Source organism: Lytechinus variegatus, chromosome 6, assembly GCF_018143015.1.
Source record: "Lytechinus variegatus isolate NC3 chromosome 6, Lvar_3.0, whole genome shotgun sequence".
NCBI classification, from domain to species: Eukaryota; Metazoa; Echinodermata; class Echinoidea; order Temnopleuroida; family Toxopneustidae; genus Lytechinus; species Lytechinus variegatus.
The window spans coordinates 13,417,115-13,424,854 of NC_054745.1; positions in this window are offsets into that span (position 1 = coordinate 13,417,115).

Here is a 7,740-nt window from a genome sequence, read left to right on the forward strand (position 1 = left end):
AGAGAATTAGCAAGTGAAAAGACTTTAAACAAAAAAATTGACATGCTGGTTCTCCCCTCATACATTTTGTACATAGTTTTTGTGGCTCAACTTACCCCAGAAGGTGGCTCAAACTTACCCCAGAAATGGGGCAAGTTGAGCCATTTGACATCGTTTTTTTCAAAGGTCACGATGACTTTCAGTGTGGGGATAGAAAGTTATATATAGGTGGAAAATATTTTAGAAGAATTAAATTTCAAGGCAAGGTACTTATTTCGACAAGATTATTAATCTTATCAATTCTAACATGCAAAAAGCAAAAAGTGTCACAACGTACCCCGCCTTCCCCTATACACGTGTGCATGCGTAAATATTAAATCTTCTCTCATTAAATCTCCCCGGATCATCTCTCTCGTGAATATCAAATCTTCTCTCATAAATCTTACAAGTAGTATTTCAATAACTTACAGATTTCTTTACAGATGTTTATTTTTTGTGATACAACAATCAAGAAAAGGCGAATAATTTGTTTGATTTTAGGTTGTACTGTTTTGGACTCAGTGTTGACATATATATAAGTATATATAGAAGTATGCACATAAATGTAAGATAAAAAAATATATTCCTTGTAATAATCATGGAATCAATCTTGTTAGAAAAAATGTAAATCAGATATTTTGAGAACAAATTGAATTGATTTAGATTTTATTCCTGACATTGTTTTACTTAAAGGTAAATGCCAGTTTTGGTGACGATATCAAAATGAATTCGTACAGAATCCAATGAAATGACCACCAAAGTGTCTGTTTGTATAAATAAAGAATATGTGCCAAAGGATTCTGGAAGAAATTGTGTAATTGCTAAGAAATTAGCAAATAAGCACAGGCCTTCGGATCAAGCGTCGGGCACGACATTCAAAGCAATAATGATACACTGTCCCACGTGCGCTTATCTGTGTTGGTGATCTTCAGTGTGAATATTTTTCAGCGTAGATTTAAAGATTTAACAAAGTTACATGTAAGTTAATGTGACTGTACCAGATCTATATCCTCGATGATATATTGACAAATTAAGCCTGGTTTTACAGACTTTCTCATGAAATCAGTGTTTACTGCAATTACTGGCATTTTTCTTTAATTTTCGTTAAGAATTGTCAAATGTATGGATGTATTGATCACAATGTTTGTACATTTTTAACCAAGCTTTGTAATTATGGTGTAATTTGATTTGATATCGCTTTTTTAGTGTGTGATCATGAATGTAATATTTTACTATGTTCAAGTTTGTTTGATGAGTGAAGAGAATAAGATTATTTTAAAAATGCCGAGGTACCAGGTATTATAACTTGCAGAACTTGACTCTGGCAACCAGATAAACACTAGCTTGACCCGATGTATTCATATTAAGAAGGCTCAAATTTGCAAATTTAAATCATTAAAGGGCTCTTTCAAGCACTTATTTAACTTAGAAAAAGAAATATTTTGACGGGGTCCCAGGGGATATCCCGACAGCCTAGCCTGGGTAACCAGGTAATTTAACTTAAAGAAATTGACTCGGGCTACAAGATAAACCCTAATTTAATCCGGTTCATGCACGTTTAGGGGGCTCAAATTAACAAAATTAAGGGAATAAAGGGCCCCTTGAAAAATTTGCTTTTTAAATAAAAAAATGCTTAAAATAGCCATATATTCATTTAGTTTTGTTACTTTAAGCCCCCCTAAATGTGCATGCACCTGGTCAAGTTAGAGTTTATCTGGTTGCCCGAGTCAAGTTTTACAAGTTAGGATACCTGGTTAATCCCGGCTTGGCCGTCGAGATTTCCCTGATGCCCTTGAAAAGATTACCTTTTTTAAATCAAATAAATGCTTTTTATAGCCCTTTATTCCGTTATTTTTGCTAATTTTAGCCCCCTAAATGTGCATGCACCGGGTCAAAATTAGTTTTTATTCGGTTGCTTGAGTCGAGTTTTAGTTAGTATACCTTGTTACCAAGCCTCGGCCATAGGGATAACCCCGAGGGCCCCTTGAAAAAAAAATCAAAAATCGAAAAAATTGTATGCCCTTTTATTCACTCTAGTTGGTCCCCTAAATGCTCTTGCAATTGGGCTTTCCAATGTTTTTATGGTTGCTCGAGACGCACTTCACCTGTTAAATCCCCTAATTAGTCTTCAAACCCCTTATTTTTAATATCGAGTATTGGTCCAACTTCACACGTCTTTAAATATCAAACATGAATATCAAACTGTGGGGTACATTCGTCATGATTCATGTGCCAGAGCTTCATTAAAGCAGTAACCGGCAAAGCAATGTCTCCTGTAGATTTTCCAAGAGTAACAAATTAGAAGCAAATAAAACAAAATTAATAGTGTTTTACCGATACCGAAATGCATTGTGCCCGTATATACCAGAGATTACGGTGTGGCAGACACACCAACAAAAGCGATACGAGAAGCCGATGGAAGTTATTGTGTTGAGATTGTGTTATCTCGAATGGCATACCATTGATCGCTTTATTGTCCGATTCGTGAGTGTTACTGGACATAGAGGTTGTTTTGGTCTCGTATTAGCGCAGTATCACGTCATACATTTTGACATATTTTCCCTCTCTCTAAGCAAATTAAGACATTAATACTGTCATGAAGCATATCGATGTTTTTCCTAATAAATTCTCTTTCATGTAGAATGTTGACATTGTGTATTAATTGCTGTTATTTATAAAACAGTTCAGGATTCATGAAAACATACTCTGTTTTAAGTTATAATTTGCATAATTCATGTAAATAAGGTAATAATAAACAAGGATATCCCAATCGTTTTATCTCAATTTTCTTCCCTTATCCTAAGTCTTTATTTCGAATTTAGAGCAGTTCTGGTTAAATATATATTCTTAGATATTTGTTTTCACTATATCGACCTAATATGCAAATTTATGCAAATTATTTGCTTATTTGCATAGATACAGCATGTTTCTTTGGATGAATCCTTTTCTTTTGACTCAATGAACATTTGTACTAAAAAATGCAGCGTTCACCCCTTTTTTGCAGTTAACAAGTCTACTACTGGGACTTTGTGCGCCTCTGAGAGGAGCCGTGGAAATATGTGACATCAGTAGATAATCAAATTGGCTGCCAGAAAATGAGAAGATGTCGCTAAGTTTAGCTACTAAATTATAGAAAGAAAATTTGAGGCCAACTCACCTTTTTGGACACATGACTACAGCACAAATCTAGCGCCATTACCTACTGCACGCATCGTAGACTAGATCTAACGTTAGATCTATCTTTATCATCCATTGCTCTCTAATATAACAGATATTGACTGATCGGGTGTGTAAAAAAATATTGACCGCCTTATGGATTTATACACGTAACTGGTGTAGTTTTGCTGGGGCCCAGGAAACCTTTCGATTCCGTCGACCCATTGGCGGCGGAAGCCAAAAATTTTAGGAGGGGACAACCAAAAAAAATTTTGACAAGCCAAAAAAAAAAAGGTTCTCAACCCAAAAATTTTAGGGGGGACGTATGAAAAAAAATTAAAAAAAAAAAAAAAAAAAAAAAAAAGGTCATCAACAACAAATTTAGGGGGGACCGTCCCCCCCTCCTCAAATTTAGGGGGGGACACCTCCCCCCCGTCCCCCCCGCTTCCCCCGCCTATGCATCGACCACGATGTAATTTATTACTTGGGTAATCTCTCTGTATATGGCATTAAAGGTTCAGTTTCTAGCTGAAACACAGAACTCAACGAACTTGTGTAGAAGGGGTATCATCTGAACCTGTAGAAGTTCGTAGTGAAGGTCCATCTTGGGGCCTCTCTTATCATGCTTATTCTCGATAACGGTGAACGATATTTACTAAGGTTGTAAATAGGTATGGAATCGTGTTGTGCGCAAATGACGTAGCTCTCATATAACAGTGGTGCACATACTCGGGATATTGAATCTGTCATGAATGAATATCTACACAATGTGAATTATTGGTTAATCCGTTTTGGGTTCGGATTCGAAAGAAGGTCCAGAACTCGGTTGGTCCCTGACCATAGGCGGCTGAAGCGGGGGGGGGGGGGACGTGTCCCCCCCTAAATTTAGTTTTGATAACCTTTTTTTTTATTTGCTTGTCAAATTTTTTCCTGCGCCCCCCCCCCCCCTAATTTAGGGTGATGACCCTTTTTTTTTGGCTTGTCAAATTTTTTTTGGTTACCAACTCATAAAATTTCAGGTGGACACCCTCTAAATTTTCTGGCTTCCGCCGCCAATGTCCCTGACAACGGTCGTTGGAATCGATGGATATACTTATATAATAGTATATTACAGTATGGTGAAGTGCTTTATTCTTCTGCTCTAGCTCTCTCTGTTCTTTATACTTCAACTTATCCCTACCTTTTATCCCTTTTCCCCTATCGCCTTCTACTTGTAGCCCTGGGTTAAATTATTTTTCTCAATTTCATATACAATTTTCCGTTATCAGATCTATACCTGAAATTTCCATCGGTTTTATGTTTGGGATATGGATTTGTATCGTTCATGCTTGTATTTTATTTTATTCTTTATGTTATACAGAGCCCACAAGTACAACAGATGGGGTAAACCTATTTAATTACTACGGAATGAATAAATGAATAAATAAATACATAAACGAATAAAATATCTATAAATTTGCACATTTCGCTTTTTTAAACATTTCGATTATGACACATTTAAAGAAGATATGAGTAACATTGACTAAAAAGAATTTTATTCATCTGGTCAGGATGTAGACAAATTATGGAGTTGTTTTAGGAGTACTCTGTTGGCATGGTTGGAAATTTGTGATAGACATGCCCCATTTATATCAGGACGTCTTAGGCAAGGCGGTGTACCATGGAGTAATAATGACTATCTGAACCTAGCACGAGGGAGGAGTGGAGTGGCCCAGTGGATTAGCCTTCTGACAGAGGGTGATGGGTTCGAATCCCAGCCATGGCGTAATATCCTTCAGCAAGAAATTATTAAGGCATTACTGTCAAAAGTAATTTCTAAAAAATTAAAAGCTTAATGGCAAAACTTTATGCATTTACGAAATAGATCAAACAAATTGAATAGTCTTTTTTTTTAAAAAAGAATGAACTATTAGAATGAATTTTAGAATTGTGGTAATATTGAGAAAAATTTGAGAGTTCTTTCAAACCTTATACCAAAGGAAAAATAAGAAAGAAAATAGTGATATCAAAATTACAATGGAAAATGAACAGAAACTTACTCAACAAATAGCCAATGTTTTAAACAAAGCCTTTAACGACGTAGGACTGAGATTGCAGACTCCTTCGGATAAATCATCAGTTGATGCATTAAGTAGATAAAAAAATATCTATACCCGGACGTGAAATCAAAATTCAGTGAAATGAAAAAATACGTATTTTTTGGCATTGTCAAACAATGATTGTTCAAAGGCTGTTGGAGTAGATGTCCTAACTCGGTGCTCCTTTTTTTTAGTAGAGCCATTGGTATATTTATACAATATGACATTGTGAACATGTACTGTTCCAAGAGAAGACTGCAAGAATTATTCAAACCGAATACTCAGACCGATATCTGTTCTTCCTTCCTTGTCTAGAATATTAAAAAGGGTAACGAATATGATCAAATGAAAGCATATCTAACAGACAGGAGACATGTTTTAGTAAATAATTTTATCAGAAAGTGTAGAAATTAAATCAGGCGTCCCAGAGGGCTCCATTTTGGTTGCTTTAATACTTTGTAATTTTATCAATGACATATGTAATTTGAATTTGAATGTTAATTCCAAAATATGTCTTTATGCAGATGTTATTGCTCTTTTCTGTCACGATGCATTTTCTAGAGGTTAAGAAATATTGCAAAGTGATTTTGATATTACATGTAACTAGCTTGACCTTAACGGTATGCATTTGCTTCAAAAAACGATAAAATGGTTACAGCCTGACTGTCCGCGGGTCCGATAGTCCGCGGTGTGTGTAAAATTATGATAAGAATATAGTGAGATATTTTTATTACACAATAATATGTGGAAAAAAAACTGTTCGGAAATGACGTCACCGTTAAAATTTAAAAAACTAAGAACTTTTTAGATCTTTGATGGATTCCCAAAATCCCTCACCAATATAATTTTATCCCTTAGCTACGACGGGCTCCTACAAAAGCCGAGATATTTTTGGTTTAATTCAATGAAGTTTTTCAGCTTTTTCGTAATTGTTAAACACCTCTGCCACTATTTCGTTTATAAACCTATTTCGAAAACAGATCAAAAAAAGTATAGAGCTACGTGGGGAAAAATCCCGAAAATAGGAAATCATTTCAACTTTACCCGGTTTTTTCGTTGGAGTCTGACGGGGAAGATAAATTCTGTAACGAGCACGTACGCGCGCGCACAAGACCTGATCACGTGATTTGTTCTGATCACGTGATTTGATCCATATCGTTGTTCTTATGGTATTTACGCTAAAGGCCTGGTCACACCGCCAAAGCGTTGTTGGGGCGGTCGTGGAGCGGTAGGGAGAGAGGGTCGAATTTCGCTCACAAAATTGGAGAAAAAATCCAAAACAAAAATCGAAATCAACAAACAATCGAAATCGAAAATGGTGAACGATAACGAGCGGTGATGATTTTTTTTCTCTCCGCTCCACGACCGCTCCAACAACGCTCGGGCGGTGTGACCAGGCCTTAACATCTATTCTGTAAGATCGTCACGTAATAAGCTACGCGTTTATTCACCATTTTCGTCTTATTTGTTTTGTCTGTTATTTCTACAATAAACTTTATGTCCCCTGTAATGAATTATGTATAATATTTTGGGAAAAAAACTTGTGTGGTTTATGGCGTAAAAAAAATCCTCATGATGGCAAAGTATAACCGGTCAGATTTTTTTGATATGCACACCTTCAGCTTAACCTTTTCGAGTATATTCTCACAATATCCAATTTGTATTTAAAAGATGATATGTTCCACATTATATGCATTTCTTACATTTGAAAGGCAATTTGACCTTTTAAGACCTTTAACTGACCTATTTAAATGTGCAGAGATTAAAAAAATTACTATTGATTTTTTTATTAGCTTTAGAGATACATTTCACATTACCCATCGCCTTTTCCCTGTTAGTTTGTCCCCCACACCCCTCTTTTCATTATGTTACCCCCTTCCTTTCTCCATTTCCCTCTCTTTTTTTCCATTTTTTTTCATTTCACTTCGTTTCATTTATTTCCATATTCATAAATTTACAATTGATTTTTTATTAGCTTTATAGATATATTTCACATTACCCATCGCCTTTTCCCTGTTTGTTTTCCCCTCTTCATCTCTCATTTTTTCTTATCTTACTTCCTACCTATTTTTTAGCGGGAGGGGGATGGGCAACTCTCCCCTCGGCACTCCATGGATCCGTGCCTGCCTAAAAATAAGACACATATATTTAATTGAAAATTGACAAACTCAACTTTAGAATACACCATTCATAACCAACTGATTTATCATGAGAACAAGTATGTTTTTAACGATGAGACAGGCGGAAATACAATGTATGGCTCTCGATTGAAGATTTTTTTTTACATACTACTACTGCTGCTGACTGAGACACGATACCCCCACACAAGCTCGTTATAAACGTCATTCTCGGTGAATAATGAGCATTGTGCTTCCGCTATTCGTCATAATACAAACAAGTGCATGCTTCAAAAATAGAGCAGAGCACTTTTTTGAAAATAAATCTGTAAATCAATGTGTTTTGTATCTTGACTTCAATATTTTATATT